Source organism: Ictalurus punctatus, chromosome 21 (genome assembly GCF_001660625.3).
Source record: "Ictalurus punctatus breed USDA103 chromosome 21, Coco_2.0, whole genome shotgun sequence".
NCBI classification, from domain to species: Eukaryota; Metazoa; Chordata; class Actinopteri; order Siluriformes; family Ictaluridae; genus Ictalurus; species Ictalurus punctatus.
Genome location: NC_030436.2, coordinates 3,067,554 through 3,091,187, shown reverse-complemented (window position 1 = coordinate 3,091,187; position 23,634 = coordinate 3,067,554). Strand labels below are relative to the sequence as shown.

The 23,634-nt window shown below is 39.1% G+C and overlaps 1 protein-coding gene across 3 annotated transcripts in view; it reads right to left on the bottom strand.

Moving 5' to 3' along the window:
- atp2b2 (ATPase plasma membrane Ca2+ transporting 2) overlaps positions 1-23,634 on the bottom strand; it is a 170,684-nt gene that overhangs the window by 95,568 nt on the left and 51,482 nt on the right. The window contains exon 1 of one of the 3 annotated variants that reach the window (XM_053674095.1): positions 22,985-23,071. The exons of the other annotated variants lie outside the window; for them this stretch is intronic. The gene's annotated coding sequence lies outside the window, so the exon portion shown is untranslated. Of the gene's footprint in view, positions 1-22,984; positions 23,072-23,634 lie in introns of those variants that run through there. 3 annotated transcript variants of the gene reach the window in all.

Genomic DNA, 23,634 nt, shown 5'->3' with positions numbered 1-23,634 from the left:
GATAGAGCAGGCCACATATTTGTGAGGTTTAAACAGACATCCACATCAGTCTTTATGTGCACTTTCACTGCTGCTAATGACCACACCAGGGTTTTTAATAACACGCAAAGTAATGTCCACTCCATGTGCAAGTCAGTGACATAAACTTCTAATTAGCTGAAGAGATGAAGACGCTAGCACCGTGTGTCCGGTGCTTCACTAAATAGCAGCAGGGACCAAGCTAAATAAATACTACTCTGTGGTAGTAAAAAATAAATAAATAAATAAATGATGTGGTAAGAAATGTGTTTCCTCTGTGAGTGTCAGTCTCAGGCCATATGACACAATGTTAATTCAGGTCACGTGGAGTAAGCATCTTGCATTTTAAGATTGGCGCACAAACCACATTACTGCAGGAAGCTCGTAATTACCACATTTATGTCATTAACTCCGAGAGAGCGTTCTCAAGCTCCTTTCTCTTACACTCCTCTTATTTTCTTGTTAAAATCGCACTTACTGCCTTTTCACATCATTTCTCTCTATCTATCTCACACCATGTGCAGCCATCTTAATTATAGACGTGGGCTGATTTTTTTTTTTTTTTTTTTTTTTTTAACTTGACACATTTCACAGGCTCAAAATGGTGGAGCCGTTTTACTTAAAACGTTCCTCTAAAACGTTACAAAAGGCTTCTTAACACTACCAGTGCTTCAGATTGTGCTTCAGAACTTCCATCATCATGCTGCAAATTAAAATGCTTATATCCTTGCAATTTGTGACCATCAGAACAGCTTTTTAAAGAAACATTCGGTTAGGAAGAATACATTGTGAAAAGAGGCCGTCAGGTGCGCTGCTCTTCCCGACTGTGAACAGCGCAGTGCAGCGGCATTCTTATGATGGCACGCGTTGAGAATCCCCTTCGGGATTTTCCATTGGTATTTTAGTGGTAGAAATGACCAGCCGGCTGACATAATTTACAGCATATTGATTGATATTTTAGCAGTCACGAATGCACAGGCTTAACCAGAGAAATCTAAGTAATAATCAAGAAACGGGGCATTGGGGCATTGATAAATACAGACATTATGTCCTGTGCTTGTTTGAGTTTGGATAGACCTCTAGTCATTTTATAGACAATCCCCAACACCCATCTCAGTCTGAAATTGCCAAACACCCAGCGCAGCCAGATAATTCTCCTAATATATTTAATCCATAATTGAACCTATTGTTCTGAAGATGTGTCAGAGTCCCAACCAGAGACGAACATGTTAACGGCAAGTCATCTTTGAGATCATGATATATCTATAAGCATGTAGTTAAACAGAGAAACACCCAAAAGTTTAGACTGAATTGGAATTAGTGAATCTTGGATAACAAACTCTTTTCCATTAGCTTCTAATGCATAAAGCAATTCTTCTTTTGCTTTACAAAAAAAAAATAAATAAATAAAATTTTAGCCAGCAAAGACGGTCAACCACTCCATTCCCCCACAGCATTAGAATTGTTGCTTTGTGATTTTTGTTGCATGGTTACGGCATGAACATAGATTTAGTTCCAGTCGCCATAGCTGCCCCATACCCATCATTTCATAAAGTCCCTATTATGCCCTGACTCGGATTATATGACTTATACCAGCTAATACTTCTCTATAATGGCAATAAATTTAGTCAAGTCTGGTAGTCAATTGGTTTTGTTAGCTGTTCTATTAATTCTATTAATTATATGTTTTGTGCATAATGGCTCATCAGCGGTCTGATCCTGAGCATGATTGTGCATCATTGTAGCCTATTCAATAGCTAATTAGAAGTGTACGAGCAGATAGCACTCATACATAAATCAACAGACTCAGAAAGGTAAAAGCCTGACTGACAGCACAGGGACGCTTAACACACATGACCACTAGGTATATGTTGCTAACAATGAACCTTATTTATCAATCTTTCAGAAAAGGTGTGTGTAAATCTTGATGAATGCCGATCACCCATAAATCACCGGGCCGATGGAGGGGACAGCTGATTTGCCTTTGGTGACACCCACGCACTCAAAATGGCAAAAAAAAGAAAGAAAAAGTTGGGGAATGGACTGCACAAGACCTCTGAAGGTGTGCTGTGGTATCTGGCAACAAGACGCTAGCAGATGATCCTTTAAGTCCTGTACGTTGCGATGTAGGGCTGCCACGGATCAGACTTGTTTGTCCAGCACATCCCACAGATGCTCGATCGGATTGAGATTCGGGGAATTTGGATGCCGAGTCAACACCTTGAACTCTTTGCCATGTTCTTTAAACCGTTCCTGAACATTTTTTGCAGTGCGGCAGGGTGAATTATCCTGCTGAAAGAGGCCACTACTATTATGGAATACCGTCGTTATGAAGAGGTGTACATGGTCTGTAACAATGTTTAAGTAGGAGGTATGTGTCAAAGCCACATGAATGTCAGGACCCAAGGTTTCCCAGCAGAACATTGCCCAGAGCATCACACTGCCTCCGCCAGCTCGCCTTCTTCCCATAGTGCATCCTGATGCCTCTCTTATACATAACTGATTGTTCACTTGCTGCCTAATATATCCCATCCCTTGGCATTGTAACGAGATAATCAGTGTTATTCACATCACCTTCATGTTTATATAAATATATTTAACAATGTAACAACACCTTGAAAAGACCCAAATCTGCAACCGCATTATAGAAAAGTTTTTGACATGATATAGAGATAAATGAATGTCTACTGTACTGCGACTCTTGGCCAGAAATGTCTGTCACATCAATGTTTCCTCCATGATGCTTGTGTTGGAAAAACAGGAGGGTGTCATAGGAAGTCAAGCAGCACCCAAGGGAGTATCCAGCACATTGCAGCTTAAGACATAACAGATCGGTCACTTAATGTTGGCTCTAATGAAGTGTTGCACAGCGTTAAATAACGACGCTGTGGCCAACAGAAGTGATTTATATGCTTAACTTATTTATATGAGTCATTGTAGCACATCCTTCTTTTATACAGTGGCATTTTTAATTGAACGAGTGGTGTTATTTGTCTTAAATTGTAGATTTATGCCGGCTTGCTTGTTCCATTTCGTTAATGCCTTTAATGTGAAATTACAAAAATGACATTACGTTTACGCGTGTAACCGAAACACACACGATTTAAACTCGACAGCATGAGCCATTTATAAAAGCGCAGTAACTCTTTGCAAATTTGATGATTTGAAGTCGATCAACTCGAGATTTACATTCCAGTAAATTTACACCCACGCAGGAGCGCAAAGAGAACACACGGAGGGATTTCCATTGTGTAAATGCCCGTGTTAAAAATTTACGAATAATTCTGTATCATATTTTGATTGGCACATTTCTAAACAAACTTGCTTGCAAACTTCCTTTTCTCAGTGTTAAAATTAACCAGGGCTTACAGTGCATTGTGGGTATACAGGTCATTCCTTGGTCACTGTATGACATCAAATGGCTGACGTAGATTACGTGAGCCACACTGAGTGATGCTACAAAAATAAGCAACTATTTTGGAGCTGCTAACCGGAAGACCTCTGTCTGAAGTCATGTTGGTGTGAAGGGGAAGAAGATTGCATCCATGATGCCTTTTCTTCCCTGCACTCAAGCTTTTGTGTGCAGTGAGAGTTGAGAGTTTAAGGAATGGCAGGCCTTTAGTTCGAGATTATCTCACACTTTTGTTGCCACCAAGGCCTTAATGCATCCTGCCTTTCAACGTCAAGGTCTGTGAAAGGCCTGTCTCTTAAAGAGAATAGGTGGGAAACCCTTCAAGCACGTGAAACAGTGCAATCTGTACGACCTGAAGTGGCCTCTTCCCAAACAATGTGGGGAAAATTCGACCAATACTGTATGACAGAGCTCAGTTACTTCTACCAGTGAGACTTTTCCCCTTTCACTACTGTAGTTTCGGACTTTTATGAAACAGACTTTTATTTAGAACTGTTCCGACTACTCTGTCGTTTTTGAATTCATACTCAGATTTCTTGAAAATAAAATAAACTGAGTGGGCGGCCTCTGTAAATTAATAGTGGGCAAAAATAGATCTTTCTATATCTATGTCTAGAACAAGGACGTTTATTCATTCCTATGCATTTGTTCACAGGCTCCCAGTGATCTTTGGATCTACGAACCTTTGACTAGGGTCAAATGCTATTCATAACCTTTAGAGATCATGTTAGTGAATCGTAAGAGCGATTTTCTGCAAGAATACTTTGTGTGCCAGTCCGTCATGGCTGTATGCATATCAAGAACATGATGCATGACTCTTCCTTCACATTAATCTGTGTTCAGAGGCGGACAAACCAGTAGCCCAGTGGGCCGGGATAAGCAGATGGTGTGTCCGGGCTATTCGTTTTTTTTATCCATAGTTGCTGGACAGACAAATGGGATTAACATCCAAACAAAGGACTTGTACAAAATGTCTTTTTTTGCTAAATCTTTCTATAAAACCTACAGGAAAAAAATATATAAAATCCCAAATTGTTCTTCATTCTCATACAGAAAAGACTAGACTGTCAGTATTTAGCAAATTGTTGCTGTGAGCTGAAAGAGAAAGTGGCTGCGAGGATGTGTGGTGCACTGAGCAAAACATTTCCTCTGTACATTTGCTAGCTGTTGTGTATGATCAATTTAGGAACATGCTAGTGGCAGCAAAGGTAGCAATGTAACATGTTTAGATGTTAGAGCGGTAGAACGTTACACAGCCAGAGTGTTTTCAGTGCAGCCGCATCCCCTGCGTTGGAGTGCAGAGACACAGGAGTTGCGAAATTTTGGGGGGAGTCATAGCCAGACACAAAACAGATGAGAATCACTGGAGTAAGGGACTTGGTAAGAAAATGTGTGTGAATGTGTGTGTGATTGTGCCCTGTGATGGACTGGCACCCTGTCCAGGCTGTACCCCGCCTTGTGCCCCATGCTCCCTGGGATAGGCTCCAGGTTCCCCGTGACCCTGAGAGGATAACTGGTATAGAAGATGGATGGATGGATATTTTAATCTGTATTTTGAAAGGATGATGTAACCATACAGTCATACACCATGACTAACCATGAAACTTTTTAGCCCAGTTAATTAGAGTTCCAGCCAAAAAGAACATGCAACTGGGTGGCACACTGGCTAGCCCACATGCCCGGTGGGGTAACTGATGGATTTAGATTTGCCCACACCTGCTGTTTACATTCTTCCTGTAAGCATCTTTGGCTTACTAAAAATGTACTTTTTTTCATTATATAAAAACACAATTTCAAATATTTCAGGAACAGCTGACATAAGTTGAGAGTTGATATAAGGATTAACTGATGTTTTTATATAAACTACATAAAGAGTTCTTGATGGTTATAAAAGACAGGCTAAATTGACACCACGTACAGACACCAAGTTGCTCAGATAGGATCAGCGATGACAGATTGTAAGTCAGTCGTGTAGCTCTGCAGGTTTTGTTCCATTCATGGACAAAGGAGACGGGAGCAGACATGTGCAGAGCAACAGATGGGCTACAGTCAGTAATTCTATACCTCGAAAACGGCTAGTGAATGTAGATACAAGGTGCATGGACTCATGTGATCGGGTGGTATCTTTCTTTCCTCACACTCGAGCCCCCTAAACAGTAAGCTCCAGAATTACTGGCACATGGGTAAAAACTAGAGCGCAAATGAAGTTGAACCAATCCTGTTACAAATGGAAAAGATTGAAATGTGGGGTTTTTTTGGAGGGGGGATTCTGTGCCAAAGTATATTTGTGTGGGTGGGTGGGGGGTAGGCTGGGTTTGGAACTGTAAATGTTTATTTTACATGTAAAGAAACATGGTTGCATTTTTGTTAGGCTTGGGTTTATTATCCATTATAATTATAGTTAATATATAGCGTATTATATTAGTACAGGGTGTCCCAAAAGTCTCCATATATAGGGGACTATGTACGCCAGCACCACAACGAATGTTTGAATTTGTTAATAAGTGACTCCACATGCCGAAGTGTCCTTGGGCATGACACTGACCCTAAGTTGCTCCCGATGGCAAGTTAGCGCCTTGCATGGCAGCTCTGCTACCACTGGTGTGTGTGAGTGTGTGTGAATGAGACACAGTGTAAAGCGCTTTGGATAAAAGCACTATATAAGTGCACCATTTACCATTTATATAATTCAATCTTGTAATTAAAAACTTGTTTAAATTAGGTTTATCGTGATTTTTTTGTTTGTTTATGTAACCGACCACACATTCCAGGTTACATTTTTCAGTTTCGACAACGTTTAATCAGCTCTGCTGCTTGTTGCAAAACGGTTCTGAGAGAGATTCGAAGACACACAGGCCAAGCACAAGCAGACGATGGGCTTCAGTACAAGAAACTGTACTGTTTGGATGGTAAAAGAATATCATACAGTATACAGTATACACTACCTGGCAGAACTACTGTATCTACTAGCAAGCCGTGTTTGTTGAAATGAAACATGACTGCCCCCTACTGCTCTTGTCTTTCCTGTCCCCGCAGCATGTGCGTGATTCCGTGATACCGCAGGAAATCTCAGGATCCCGTTTCCTGTCACGCGCATCTGCATGGAGACTTTTGGGACACTTGCAATAGAAGTGATTTTTGTGTACATGTTGTGGTTTAGTTTAAGTCGTGTTTTAGCTATTTATTTTCTTTCTGTATTTTTTTTTAAATGCTTCAGTTCATTTTTTTTTTTTTAAATCATTTTAAGGTTTAGCAGTATTAAAGAAGAAATATCAAACGGGTTTTAGCTGATACGCAAGGTTTCGATAAAAGAGTCGGTATCCGAAAAGAAAAAGTGCTTTCATGCCTCTATAGTAAAACCATCAGTGCCAGGATTCCTTTAGAATTTTTTATTTATTTATTTATTTATTTATTTAAATTAAATTCCTTTAAGGTTTTCATTTGACTCACCCTCGTATTTTAGTTCATTAATTTCTAGGTTTTCATTTTGTTGCTCGAGTGTATCGTTTCTGACAGAAATCGAGGATTTTCAGCTCGTCAGATTCGGATCCGTTCACGGTGGAATCAACGTTGTGCTACTTAAAGAGAAAAGGCAGCCCGAAAAGTAGCCATTTTCTGCACAAAGGGATTAAGCATCTCAGTCCCACACATGACTAAGTGTTTCTCACAAAGCTGATTTTTAAAATGAGCACAACACACTTGTGTGCTGATCGTGAGTGGGCTCGGTGTTCAAGAGAACCACTGCGCTGGCCTGCTGTTTCATCTTTCAGTCAGTCGTCAGGTTTCTATCCGAGGAATAACGTGAAACGTATTTGAAATGTCTGCTGATGAAGTAAATGGAAATAGCACGTGACGGGTAATATTTCCCGTGTTGACAACACGTCTTCGTTAGCTTTACTTAGCTAAATTGTTTGGCAATATACGAGATGCTGCAGGAATCTATAGTGGAAACATTTTTAACCGGAAAACCCACTGAAACGATGCAGAAACTGCGCGTCACGCGGCATCATTTATCACTTGCCTCTCGTACAACAAATCAGAGACATATGACTAAGAATGAGTTTCAGTAATGTTATTAAACATAGATTTATCCTGACTATTTGATTAAAAATGATAGGATGGAATAGTGAAGACGACATCACGTACACCTTCGACATTAAACAGTCAAACTCATAAATCATAAAAGCTACGTATGAGCTCGTACTATAAACCGGAGTTACGCTACAGAGAAAGGAACACGTGCAGAGCATCGGAGATGTATTACGGAGAATTTCGTTTGATTACGCAAAATAACGACATCTTTATTTGGATAGAAACTAAAGAGGGAGTGTCTCGTCATTTTACATCGTGTCGTCTTATGAATGCTGTTTACTGTGGCAGTCCGCTGAGCAAAGCAGTGATAAGTGATAAGAACCCGGCCGATATTATATGCACAGTAGATCTGTAGTTTTTGTGGTTGCAGCGTTTTTTGAGCTTTTTTTTACAGACAAAGCAAAAATCTATGCGACAACAGGCTTTGCAGGACAGGACATCATTATGTTGTGCAATTTCAACTGCCAGCAGAAAAGTTCACCAACTTTCTGAAATCTCATTTTACTGCTAGTATTATGCGTATAAAGTTGATGGAGCTTTTTTTTTTCCATTTGTAATTTATGTACTAATTGTAAGCGTCTCTTTGAATCATTATCGTTGTCATTAGTATTATTATTGTTGTTGATGATGTTATTAGATGAGGAAAAACTAGACAGAATGTTGTGAGAGATCCTGTTGAGCAATCAGACCTGTCTGTCTGCGAGTCTCTGTGCTCAGGATAAGTGGTGAAAGCTGCGTTTTTTGTTAGATTTATATTTATAACAGTATTTTCAAATAGTACTTATTGATTTTGATAGACGCACAAATTAGAATGCAGCTGTACACTACTGAAAGCTGCTGTACACTACTGAATGCAGCTGTACACTACTGAATGCAGCTGTACACTACTAAATGCAGCTGTACACTACTGAAAGCTGCTGTACACTACTGAATGCAGCTTTACACTACTGAATGCAGCTGTACACTACTGAAAGCTGCTGTACACTACTGAAAGCTGCTGTACACTACTGAAAGCAGCTATACACCTCTGAAAGCTGCTGTACACTACTGAAAGCAGCTGTACACTACTTAATGCAGCTGTACACTACTGAAAGCTGCTGTACACTACTGAATGCAGCTGTACACTACTGAAAGCTGCTGTACACTTCTGAATGCAGCTGTACACTACTGAAAGCAGCTATACACCTCTGAAAGCTGCTGTACACTACTGAAAGCAGCTGTACACTACTAAATGCAGCTGTACACTACTGAAAGCTGCTGTACACTACTGAAAGCTGCTGTACACTACTGAAAGCTGCTGTACACTACTGAATGCAGCTGTACACTACTGAATGCAGCTGTACACTACTAAATGCAGCTGTACACTACTGAAAGCTGCTGTACACTACTGAAAGCTGCTGTACACTACTGAAAGCAGCTATACACCTCTGAAAGCTGCTGTACACTACTGAAAGCTGCTGTACACTACTGAAAGCTGCTGTACACTACTGAATGCAGCTGTACACTACTGAATGCAGCTGTACACTACTAAATGCAGCTGTACACTACTGAAAGCTGCTGTACACTACTGAAAGCTGCTGTACACTACTGAAAGCAGCTATACACCTCTGAAAGCTGCTGTACACTACTGAAAGCAGCTGTACACTACTTAATGCAGCTGTACACTACTGAAAGCTGCTGTACACTACTGAATGCAGCTGTACACTACTGAAAGCTGCTGTACACTTCTGAATGCAGCTGTACACTACTGAAAGCTGCTGTACACTTCTGAATGCAGCTGTACACTACTGAATGCAGCTGTACACCTCTGAAAGCTGCTGTACACTACTGAAAGCTGCTGTACACTACTGAATGCAGCTGTACACTTCTGAATGCAGCTGTACACTTCTGAATGCAGCTGTACACTACTGAAAGCTGCTGTACACTACTGAATGCAGCTGTACACTACTGAATGCAGCTGTACACTACTGAATGCAGCTGTACACTACTAAATGCAGCTGTACACTACTGAAAGCTGCTGTACACTACTGAAAGCTGCTGTACACTACTGAAAGCTGCTGTACACTACTGAAAGCTGCTGTACACTACTGAATGCAGCTGTACACTACTGAATGCAGCTGTACACTACTAAATGCAGCTGTACACTACTGAAAGCTGCTGTACACTACTGAAAGCTGCTGTACACTACTGAAAGCAGCTATACACCTCTGAAAGCTGCTGTACACTACTGAAAGCAGCTGTACACTACTTAATGCAGCTGTACACTACTGAAAGCTGCTGTACACTACTGAATGCAGCTGTACACTACTGAAAGCTGCTGTACACTTCTGAATGCAGCTGTACACTACTGAAAGCTGCTGTACACTTCTGAATGCAGCTGTACACTACTGAAAGCTGCTGTACACTTCTGAATGCAGCTGTACACTACTGAATGCAGCTGTACACCTCTGAAAGCTGCTGTACACTACTGAAAGCTGCTGTACACTTCTGAATGCAGCTGTACACTTCTGAATGCAGCTGTACACTTCTGAATGCAGCTGTACACTAATGAAAGCTGCTATACACTGCTGAATGCAGCTGTACACTACTGAAAGCTGTTGTACACTACTGAATGCAGCCGTACACTACTGAATGCAGCTTCACACAGCTTAATGCAGCCGTACACTACTGAATGCACCTTCACACAGCTTAATGCAGCCGTACACTACTGAATGCAACTACCGCAAGTACAGTACTGTGAAAAAGTCTTAGGCACTTTCAAAGAAATGCTGTTGAGCAAAAAATGCCTTCAAAATCATGAAATTAAATGTTTCTACATAAAAACAATATTACAAAGAGCAGTAAACATTCATTAATGAAACATAGTCAATATTTGGTCTATTTGCTTTAGAAAAAATAAATAAATTGTAGTCTCAGGTACAATCCGACTGTAACTATACACTACTGTATGTAGTTCACTCCTGAATGTAGATATAAACTACTGAATGTAGCTACAGTACTGAAGTTTAGGGTTAGATATGCCAATATATATATATATCCACATTAAAGAAAACAGTAAGAAAATAATCCTTTCAAGGTCACCGAAACAACCCGAGGTCACCGAAAGCACAGTTAAAAAGAACCCTTTCAAGGTCACTGCGGCGTTTCTGCTCTATTTAAATTCAGTGCAGTGTTTTTGTGCATACAGGGACATGATCGGGTCAGAGACGTTCATATGCACAGATCATTCAGAACAAAACAACCTTCACACAGCTGATACAGCCTTCACACAGCTAAAATAAAATAATAATATTAATAATAACAGCAACAAATTTTATACAGCGCATTTCCAATAATATATTCAGTACCCTAAAAAGAATCTTATGTAGTATTTATGCGAGTTTTTTTTTAAATTATTATTCTAGTTAATTAGTTATTATGTACATATATTGTATATGTCTAGATTATGCCATGCTTATTCCACTTTGCCTAGCTGTACTGCTAATACAATTCATATAAAAAAAAAAAATAGTTTGTTTAATTAAAAGGTTTGGCACTATTTTTAATCAAATGTCTCTGAAAGCTGAATAATTAATCAACAATGCTATGCAAATTAAATGGAACAAAGGTATTATCCTCTTCTAGCAAAGTTTTAAATGTAGCACAGCGTGTTCGCACCCTCGACATAAAGTCAGTAAATCAATTCCATGAGATTTGGTGTTCTGTCCTTCAACTGCATGCAAAAGCTTTTATTTGAGTCTGCCTCTCTATATGTTTAACCGTGAGGCGACGAGGCGTGCAGGAAGCAAAAGGGTTATATATAATGGCTTGGTTTCAAACTATACAGTATATTGTTCGGTTGCATAAGTGTTCCTAAGTGTTCCGAATACCTGCGTGTTCCCGATTCAGAAAAGCCTGTCACCCATGCACACTAATTAATCTGTCTGGTAAAAATCGTTCCGACAGTCAAATCATGCCGTGTGCGTGTGTGTGTGTGTGTGTGTGTGTGTGTGTGTGTAGTGTAGTGCAGTGGGTGGTGGGATTCGAAGGCACACACTATAGTTATAGTGTGGAAACTTTTCCAAAAATGGAAACTTTTGCTTTGTAAAAGTCAATAAGCTCTTTTTTTTTTCTTTTTTTTTCTTTCCCCTTTTCTGGTTGTTAAACCTGCTTAAAATGAAAAGTGATAGCTCAGATATGATATCTGCTTGCCCTGGGCGGCCAGACTACTGTTTTTTCCACCCCTGTTCAATGATTCAGGGTTAAGAGTTAGGATTAGCCAGTAAAATTTAATACAGAACAGAATTTCCGAATATAATCAATGATCTGATTACGTATTACATTATTTAGAATCCTCTGATAATCATCTCATTCAGTAATTTATTACTGAAAACTGTTCAAGCAATAGGCCATTTTCCCCAGTTCAAACTATTATGATGTTTATAATATAATACATCTATGTTTCAAACTAAGTGCTTCGAAAGATTATCTCTATGATGTGATGCGATTGGGTGTTGACCTCACCAACTCTCTAGATGGTGCTTATGGCCAAGGACTGGGTCCTGAACACCAGAGCCTATACTTCCAAAAGACGTCCGTTCTGTGTACGCCAGCAGGCTAGCAGACAAACTTCCCAGAATTCCTCTGCATTTTTTAATAACTGTACCATATTAATGTAATGTAACTTAGCTCATACAGGTAATGTGCACTTTAATGGCTATGTCCAGTCAATAATATTAAAAGTTTTAAAAGGCACTTCTTGAGCTTGCTGAATATTGAATATTAGACTGCATAGCATGCTGAATATCAAATTCCTAACCTCATGTAATGCTTCCCATTAGATTTATAGTGTAACTTAAGAGGTTTATCAAGCTAGCACATATGATGCTGGCCACAACTGCTACAGTAGATGTGTTCGTCCAATCAAATATTCGATTTTTATTAGAATTAGTCCAAAACAATCGCCTAAATGAGAAGAAGATTAAAAAGCGATCGCTGATTTCAATTTTGCTTCATCGTTAATGAACTCCAGTAAAAAGACAAAAGCCACACCTGATCTTATAAAGGAATAATCTAAGGACATTCATCTTGGGCCTGTGTGTCAGTTCAGGTAAATGAGATAAGTCAACTAAACAGCTGTTTGGTTACCTTTAAGGACATCCTACAAAAGAGGGCTTGCAAAAGAGCTAACAAAAGCAATGTTCCAATGCGATGTATGCCTGATATCCTGGACATGAAATCTGCTTGCTAACAAAAGCCATGTTCTTAAACAAAGCTAAATTTAGGTTCTGGCTGAAAACATGGTTCTCCTCCAGGGCACCTGACACTGATGCTGCATGTTACCATTCAATGCTGAAATTCTGCAGTAAAGAATATCAATTATTGCTCATAGTAAAAGAAGAGTCTAGCATGCCATAGTCTTATTAGGTCACAAATATTAGGCACTAAAGCCACGGATTTAGCATGAGTCCTTTACAAAGATTCCTTTCTACAAGTAGAAGCCTGTGAGTATACGTTTTAAAGTTTGTTGGGTTTTTTTTTTTTTTTTTTTTTTTTAAAGAGGCAGAAGCTTGTCAGAATGATCATGAGCTTTCTTTTCTTTTCTTTTTTTTAAACAATCGTTAATAAAATTCCAGTCTGCCATCTTCTTTGTACTAAACAAAAAAAAGAAGAAAAAAAAAAAAACTATAAAGAGAAATACAATAAGCATTTCAATATACCCGTGACTGCTATTCGGAAGACTCGCTGCTCTATTCTCTATTCTTTTCTGTATTAGAAACAATGATTTTTTTTTCTTTTTTCCTTTTTACAAGACCTATTCCAGTCATTTAATTATGGGAGGAAATAACGCTGCTGATTTGCATCAACAGACATAAAACTTGAAGCTTAATTAAATAAAGGTTTATCTGTTCAACCTGTTAGAGCAAACTACAAATCTGGTTTGAATAACCTGTAAAGCCTTTAACCATTTAATTTGTTTACATAACCATTTAATCCTTGTTTTACGGCAAACTTTGCAAATGTATTCCTGTTGTGTCATTACAATTTGTTTTTTTTTTTTAAAAAAGATGCAACACAAAGGAAATTTTAACAACAAACACATTGATCATTGATAAAATGATTCATTCGTTTAGTGGCTGTTCTTCTTCCCCACTCACTCAGTGGAGCATGCTGGGTACAACTACGATGGAAGCAAACCTAGTTCCAGGGATACTAATACTAGCCTAGCTATTTAAACGACCGGCCGAGTGTACTAGTGCCAGTGTTTGAACGGCCGTGTGATGCAAAGGCAAGAATTAGCTAATTAACCCTTTCATGCATGAATTATGAAATCCTCTTCTTTAGGTATAAAAAAAATAATAATTTTACCTTCCTTTTACATTCCATTTTCAAAAAGTCACTGAAGTGTCCACTCCAGTGGACCGCATGCGCTCGAATAAAGACTTAGCGTCCACTCTAGTGGCTCTCATGTAGTTATTCTATTAAAATCCTTGCACTAGCCAGAAAATGGCTTATGAATAGCGGTCCACTGCAGTGACCACTATCCATGAAAGGGTTAAAAAGCTTGTGCTCTAATGTAGTTTGTTAGTCTGTAATGCCGTTTAGCCAACAATACGGTTGGGAAACTGGTTAAAGACGTTACCTAGTTCAATTTTCCCAGCCTTACGGGTATTTCAGAGATTTTAATAACTTGCCATTAAATGAATTGATTTTTCATAGTAAGTGTAGTAACAGTCTTCAGTGTAACAAACTATTCCTAGAATTTGAACTTATATGTAGTGAACACACACAAGCAGAATTATGCACACAGTGAAATGTCCCGGTGCTGTTACGCCGCAGTACATACCAGCACTCTTCTAACACCGCTTGTCCGGAACGAACTATTAAACATTGTTAAGTAAGATTTTAAATATTTCCAGAGTAATAATCATGTTGTAATAATGTAATAATCAAGATTTTACGTGACCAAGTGATGTTTTTATTTTTTTTTGTACACACCTGATTTTTTTGTGTATACACACTGATAACATAATAAACGATGCCGTCGCTTCAAGCCGAAGGTTTGGTGAAAGATTGTCATTTTCTCAAATGTAGCTGATTTGCCAAAACATTTAGATAATTACCAAATACTTCTACACTTCCTTCAAACAGTACTGCTAGGCAATGCAATCTCATTCTCACTCCAAACTGATCTTGTAATAAAGCACATATTTAGTAATTACATAATAAGTTCATATCTCCAAATATACTGCATACTAACAGTTAAAAGTTTGGAAACTCTAGATTGTATACATATACTGGATATCAATTCACTGCCTTACATTTTCAATATAAAATACTTTTGATCTGTTTAACACTTTTCTTGGTCACTGTATAATTTCGTTATGCTAATTTCCTTTTTCATCAAATTATAGTAGTCATGTTTTAGCACTCACTTTGTTCTTCTGTACCTCACCCAGATTTAACCGCTGGCTTTATAATAAGACTCATACGCACTGCCGTTACGCGAGCATGCAAAACCAAGAGTATTTCAGAGATGGGAATAAAACAACATTTTCATAAAAAGGCACAAAGAACAGGCTGCAAATTAAAAGGTCAAAACATGTTTATTTAGCCACTAATTACTTAAATTATCCCTTTATTTGGAATTAAACCACAGCACTGAGTACTTCTTCAATCAGAAGGTGTTGAGGAATTTTCTATAAGAGCAGCTCTGACAGTAATTGTGTCTGTAACTAAATTATAGGTTTATATTTAATGACCTTATTCTAATACTTCACTGTTTCTATAGCAACAACAAAATCACAGGCACTTGGATGGCAAACGTTTTATATCATCTAACCCTAATAACAAGCAGATTTATATATATATATATATATATATATATATATATATATATATATATATATATATATATATATATATATATATATATGTAGATATTTAGCAATGAAAAACATGTCCCAAAAATTAAATGTAATTGTAAAAATTGTAATCATTGGTATAAATCACTGTGGTATAATAGGAATAAAACACTTTGGGATGTGCTGTTAGAGGAAAATAATCCATTCCTTACATATCCCATATTCCAAATATCAAAGAAATTGGTTGGCCATAAATCAAATTGATACATTTTCCACTTACCCCAAATGCAACGGAGGTCTATTTTAACCACAAATCCTTTCCATGAATAGATTTTTCAATGAAATCTTCATACATTTGCTCATAATTCAGCTGCGCCCAAAAATCACTCAATAAGCCATAGTGTAAAACAGCAGAAGCTAGCTTTATCGTGTATTATTAATATGTATAATTACATAATATTCAGTCCACATCCCAACGTTTAACCGTAAAATTGTAGTGCAATGCTGGATGTGATGTAAACGATAATACACCTGCTATTTTACAAATTTATTTATTTAAATATGTAATTATGTCTTGGCTACATTTAATTGAAGTAGCAATTATATGCTTTGTGTATATGTATGTGCATATATATATATATATATATATATATATATATATATATATATATATATATATATATATATATATACACACACACACACATACACACATACATACATACATACATACATACATACATACACACACACACATATATACATACATATATATATAATTATTTATTTGCTTAATGTATTTCTTTAAATGCTGGCATTGTTTGTTATTATTGCATACTAGCACGATACACAAAAATGTCAAGTGTGTACTCAGTTAAATCCAATGCTTCCTGCACGTGTAGCCTGTCATGGTCTATCATTAGATAGATCACTTCCTGGATTCAAATGACTGAAATAGCATTCTTCATGTGCAATCATTCTTAAGAACGGAATGAAACCGGTACAAACAGCCCTGGCTGTGATCACTCCACTGCCCTAAGGGCTGAATTACATGTGGGCCCCAGAATGGTACAGCTATCTAAAAATTTTGCCCTATTGTAAAGAGATGATAAGGCTGGATGTCTAAGAGAGTGCAAAATGTGGTTTATTCGTCCATCAATTATTGTGGTGCCATCAAATCACTGAAGAAAATAAACACAATACGATAGTTAGAGCTTTCTTTCATGCGTCGTCAACAGCCCTATGGCAGTCCTATGAAAATCCTAGTAGCCCTCAACTTTTCGGACTGGTAGCTGTCATGGGATAGGGGGAAATTATTTTTAAATTATTGGGTGGGAATTGTCAGCGAGATGAAAGTTTTTAACTGTATGGGTTAAAAAAAAAAGAACAATCTATTTCACGATTAAGTGCAGGCGTCAGATGTCGTCAACAATCTGAAGAAAAGGCAACTCTAGAAGATACTCAATCACTTTAGTCATAAAATTCTTGCATTTAGACTACTCCATCTATAAACCTCCACCGTTAAGGTTTTGAATTACATGGGTACCACAAATGCCCTTTAGGTGCACGCATGATTTGTCAATGCGGAATCTCAAGATCACTAGGCACAGCAAATCACGTGTGTAGACGACCGCATAAAAAACAAATGCTGGATTTAATACGCATCACCTTTATTTTTATTTATGATTATTTTACTTTTCAATTTCAAATACGCCGAGTACCGTGCAATATCGACAGAGATCAACATCGCACACGTTCATGACGAATAAAACTACAGCACTAAATCAGAGTGAACTAGAACAGGTCCAAACTGATCTGACACCAGCTTGGCATTTCAAACCAATATTGGCTTGATACTGACTGATATTAGTGCTTTCGTTTGAGTCTCTAAATATTTAGCATACCTTATAGACAAACACGTATTTGGGTACAAATGCAGTGTTATGATCCGTACGATCAGTACAGGCTGGCTGTTCTGCAAGAGCTAGTCATTCTTACCCCACACACCTACGGTCCCTACTCAGCCTGTCACATCGAAGCTGTAAATCTAGAGTTCAGTCCCATCTGTCCCTAGCACCACAATGCTACGTCCCTGTCCCTAGAACTGTCCCTGCCATCCGTCATTAACAAATATGGGGGTCTGCGAAAATCACACTTGAGTGTAAGTTGAGCTTCCAGTGAGAAAGCTAGAGAAATGGAGAGGATGTAGTTCTCACACCGATCACACTCGCTCCAGGACAGCATACAAGATTCCAAAGATTCATATGAAGATTTGCTGTCCACTTCCTCACCACACACTCTCCTCCTCATCTCCCCATTAAAGCATGAGAAGGAAAAGGGAGGAATTATTTTTAGAGGATGCAGCCCAGCTGGCACGAATAGAGCTGCCACATTCCTCGACTGTTGTTTCCACCTGCCGAGGTGCTAAACCTAACCGCACAAAGAGTTGTCACACACACACACACACACACACACACACACACACACACACACACAGAGAGCATGGCATTTTCTTACCACCACTCTGCTAAAACAACTGCTTCCACAGACAGAACTAAAAAAAAAAAGGAAAAGACAGAGTTCCAGTACAAAGTATACGGTGAAAGAGAGACCGAGTTTGACTTACTCAGCTTGACATTCATGTCAAATCCAAACAGGCATCGATCACACAGAGGAGTAATCACTGTTCAGCATCAGTACAGACTCAACAAGCCCAGCACGATTACAGAAGGCACTGCACACACAGTCCGTACCATGTCAGACAGAGATGGGGGGTGGAAGGGGGGGGGGGGGGGATGAGAAAGATGGACTGGACAGGAAGGCTGCAGAATGAGAAAGATTTGGGGTGGGAGATTGTGTGTCTTAATTAAGGACAAATGTTTAAGAACGATGCATACTTTTTTTTTAGATTGACACTAAGAGATTGAGACAGCAAGCAAAAGAAAAGAGAGAACATTTATATTGTCCACCCCCCACCACCAAAAAAAACAAAAACACTACACCCCTTCCTGGGTGATAAAGCATCCCCCTGAGATGGAGGAGGAAAACCAGCAGGAAGATGCCACTTCGGATTAAACATTGGAAGGAGGGAGGATGGAGAGAGAGAGAGAGAGAGAGAGAGAGAGAGAGAGACGGACCTTCAAGGACACCCACTCATTCAGGATGATTAGTGACTATCAGACCTGAGCCAAAACATTAAGAGTCCTTCATAAAGCCCCTCAACTATTACATTTTTTTTTTGTCCTACAATGGCCTCGTAAATGCTGACTCACATGACCTTGAGCGTTCAAAGGTCAAAAAATTACATTTACAGCATTACTCCAAATATCAGTCAAGACGTGGTTAGTGTCTGAAGTTTGCTTCTTTAGTTCTGGAGCTACAATAATGGTAATGTTGCTAGGAAGTAACTAATACCCATCAGCATCATGCAAACCACTTTATCCTACTTAGGATCAGACTATCCCAGTAACACTGAGCATGAGGCCATAATGAACCCTGGATGGGATGCCAGGCATGTCACGTGCAACTTTGCACAAACATTCACATCTAGAGAAAGTTTAGAGCAGAGAATAAAAACAATCAAACTTTCTTGTTTTGGGAGATGGGAAGAAACTGGAGAACCTGAAGGCAACCTAAACGGACACAGGGGGAACAGGAGAAACTCCACAGAGACAGTAACCTGAGCTCAGGATCAGATAAGCAATGCTACCCACTGTACCACCAGGATGCCTTTCATTTTTGTACAACTTTAGGACGTTCATTAGCAATCACTCAGTCATTTATCAAGTCTGATCAAGATGCCAATGTAAGCTATAATGGGACTATATAGACTGGTATACACTTTCTACTGCAATATCCATTCATGCATCTATCCGTTTCCTATTCCAGGGAACTCAGGGCACAAGGCGGGGGACACCCTGGATCGGGTGCCAACCCCTCACAGGGAACAATCGCGCACACACACTCGTACACCCATTCATACACTACGGACAATCAGCCTACACCGCATGTCTTTGGACTGGGGGAGAAAACCTGGAGTATTCAGAGGAAAGCCCCGTAGCATGGGGAGCACACATGGCAGAGGCAGGATTCGAACCCCCTAAACACGGAGGTGCGAGGCAAACCCCCCTGGTTTGATATCCAATATCATGTAATATGATAAGAATGTAAAGCATGTTAGTCAAGTTAGTCTCACACTTTATTTTCCATGTCAGGTATCATCACTAACAGACAAATACAGCCTAAGACCAGATTAATCTGACAACTAATACTGTAACTAACACACGGTTGTACAATATCCATCCATCCATCCATCCATCCATCCATCTTCTATACCGCTTTATCCTTTTCAGGGTCACGGGGAACCTGGAGCCTATCCCAGGGAGCATGGGGCACAAGGCGGGGTACACCCTGGACAGGGTGCCAGTCCATCGCAGGGCACAATCACATACACACTCACACACCCATTCATACACTTTGGACATGCCAATCCACCTACCATGCATGTCTTTGGACTGGGGGAGGAAACCAGAGTACCCGGAGGAAACCAACGCAGCACGGGGAGAACATGCAAACTCCACACACACAGGGCCACGGTGGGAATCGAACCCCCGACCCTGGAGGTGTGAGGCGAACGCGCGCCCTGGTTGTACAATATTAAATAATAAAATACTGCCACTTGACAAACAACACTGAATGGTTATGTTCTCTAAAGACACATGAACCCTTTCAGATGAGGACTTTTAAAAGACTTCCAAATGGGACCATCGTGATTTCCCCTCTCAGTGCACAGCACAGTTAATAAAGTGTGCAGTAAGTGCTGCGTTCATGTCTTGTGCTTCTGTTTACTTTGCCCATATGCTTTTGTTTCGGTTACAGTCCTTTCCTCGCCCATTTCCCTGCCCCCTTCCCCGCCCCTTTCCCCACCCCTTCCATCATTAGTGTGTTAGCGGTTGTGTCCATCTTTTCTATGCCTTTAATTAGTTCTGTTTCATTTCCCCATGTACACTGTCCTTTGTATCTCATAGTATTTAATGGGTTTGATTCTTGATTGTCCTCGTTTACGACTATGGATTACTCTGGATTAGTCTGTACTCTGACCCCGACTATGAACTTGAGGATGATTTTTGGATTACCATTAACAAAACACATTAACTGTATAGCAAAAAACAAAAGAATTGGCCTTGCCGTTCCAATTCTTTCGGAGGGGACTGTATCTGGTCATTGTTACAGATCCTTAGCTAATCCATCAGTAAACCTGACTACAGAGCTAAAGGGGTTGACCATGTAATCAGTACTATAGGTGGGTGTGAATACTCAGGTTGTACTGTTGCTCAGCAGAATTGGGAGAGGCAGTGATGGAGATCAGAAGGAGTCTCTGCATATCAATGCAGCTCCTCTCCTCAGCCCAGAGCTGCAGTGCACCAAAAACTCAGGATGCAGAAAGAGCACACAGATGCTAAGCAAACTTCCATAAAGAGCTATCGATCTTCAGTCCGCTCGCAGCTGAAGGACTCTTGTAGAAAACTTTATGACATATGCGATATCAAAGTGTAGACAGCCTCAAATCAAGTTTTATAGCTGTAGATGCACATTACATTGATCGAGAGTCACCTGGATGTCCTGGCTTTCAAGCAAAATATTCTGATGAAACAATCTACATTTTAAAAAATGTCCAAATATGACACACTGCCTAGCGTCTGAGAAAATATACTCATCAAAATGTTGGCGTATTGCATGAATCATATAAATGGGTCCAATGATAAAACTCTAAATTGTGCTTTTCAAAGTGTTTTTTCGAACATCAAGGGTGGAAACTCCTGCACAGAAATCCCAACCGTATAAAAGCAAACCATTTCAACATCAAGGTCTGATGGTAGTAAACATGAAAATCTCTTCATCAGTATTGTCTACCCTGGTGGCTCTTGACCCTTGACCTGATTAATTTAGCAGGAAAGATTCCCCTCTTCAGGTCGATGACATCTTAAGGTCCCTGGAGTCGTTACCTGATGATGAACGACTTCTGCAGGACAAGGGCATGCATAAAATGTGATCATCTTGCTCATCTGCCATCTCAATCTTATCAAATAAACATCTTCAGGTGTGCTACAATAAACCTGGTTTTATTTCTAGGGTTGATTGGAGTAAGGCTGCTAAACACTGTGATGCACTTCATCTAGAAAGAAAGCTAGAGAAAAGTTCTCCGAATACCATTTCTAAGAATATTTCAAAACTTGTACCACATAATGCTCGTGTTTATCTTAAAACCTACACAATCCCAAGCCTAAGTGTAGTGTAGATTTCTTCAAATAAATAATAATAATAATAATAATAATAAAAATAAACGACAGCCGGGTCATTAGGATGTGATTGTTTTACATCAGAACCAGGGAGCGGTTGGGAGTAAAGACTGCAGTATCAGGATGTTGCTCTCATTTTTCTTTCCCCCCTCCCTCTATCCCGTCCCTCGCTCTGACCTTGCAGCTGAAGGCAGACATGCTGTAGAGGGAGGAAGAGAGCAACATTACAGCTGCTCAATTTATCAGAAAATCATCTCCAGAGAATGACAAGGAACCTGTGCTGACATTCCTTGACAGGCTCCCATCACACACACACACACACACACACACACGAAGTTCACCTCCAACCGATGACTGAAAGCTTTACCTGAACACCTCTACAGAACTGTAAAGAACTTCGTCTCTACACAGCTAGCTACAGTAGCTTCTATACAACTTATCTGGTGCAACTATATGCTACCACATTATGTCTTCCTGTGAACTACTGTTATTCCAGCAGGTAAAGCGAACATTCCTTTCACATTCAAATTCAACTCGTTTATCTCGAAATTCATCGTTGAATGCGAATGAAAAACAAACCTGGCAGTTAAAAGCATATTAAGCTAAGATCGGGGGTCTCATCATATCGTTTGCGTTGAAACTTTTTGCATGTTAAATTTACTGCTGCACTATTTCATTTCTATAGTTCTATTTATGAAATACATATTAACCCAGTATAAACAATCTAAGGGTGATTCTTTGCGTCCACATCGTGTATTAAAATGTAACGCACACCTAGCCGTGGATTTGCCCACGTATACCATGTTGTTGAAAAGACAACAATAACGATTCATTTCCGTTAGTTATTTTACAGTTACACACAGACTTTCAGGCTTTTGAACACCTCAAAATGATGGGACCTATCTACTCACCACGTAGCTATGAGAGAGAGGGATTTTTTTTATTTTATTTTTTTATCAAAAATGTAGGGGTGTGGTTAAAATCAGTCTCAGCCCATGGACTAAAACATACACTGTTTTATTTATATAAACTATTTATACTAACTTCATTTAAAAAAAAAAAAAAATCAAAAAGATATTTTTCAAAACAACAATGGAATAAAATGCAAAAAATTATTTCAATATCATTTGCATAAGTTGAAATTTAGGGCTTAGGGTTCGGGACAGCCACCTCCCAATTGAAAGTACCCGATAAATGATGATTTTATATATATATACATATATATATATATAAATCTTAGTGATATTTTAAATATTATTGTGGGTTTCAATAGCTAATAGAAGGATATCATAGTAAACATCTAAGATTTGAATACTTACATGCTTTTTAAATGTGTTTTTTGGTTGTGGGACAGCAGTTTGCACCAATTCTGTGGAAGTGCCCATGTATGGGTCGTTAGATCTAGAATTCCACCCACTCTAAATCATACACAGAGATAAAGTAGTGCAATAAGATTACATTTATTTGAATGAATTATAATAAATAATTGGAGAGAGAGAGCGAGAGAGAGAGATTCATGTGTGAATTACCTGCGTCTGTGCCGCATCTCTACTAATAATGAAGCCGTGAGTATAACTGCATGTTGCTATGGTTACAATTGTTTATACGCAGCGCATTAATTTAGAACGGTGATTAAACTGGCCGGAACTACCTGTGGTATATACGGTTTTAACACACACCTTCTTGCCAATCAGAATCAAGTATTCTGACAGACCATGGTATAATCACCCAAGCACTACAGTTCTGTTTGAATTGCTTTCTCCCAAATTTAGAAAAGTAAAGAACCAAATGCACATTTTTACACTTTAAAAATTTGAAGCGCTTTTATTTTTCCCCAAGGTTTCGAATGACATCATTGTCTCAGTTGAAATTTCCCTTTTCACGTCTCAGTAATGTAGGGCAATGAGAACTACAACAATTTTAGTGATTTATACTCAAACAGATTTGATGACCAGCAAACATTCCCACA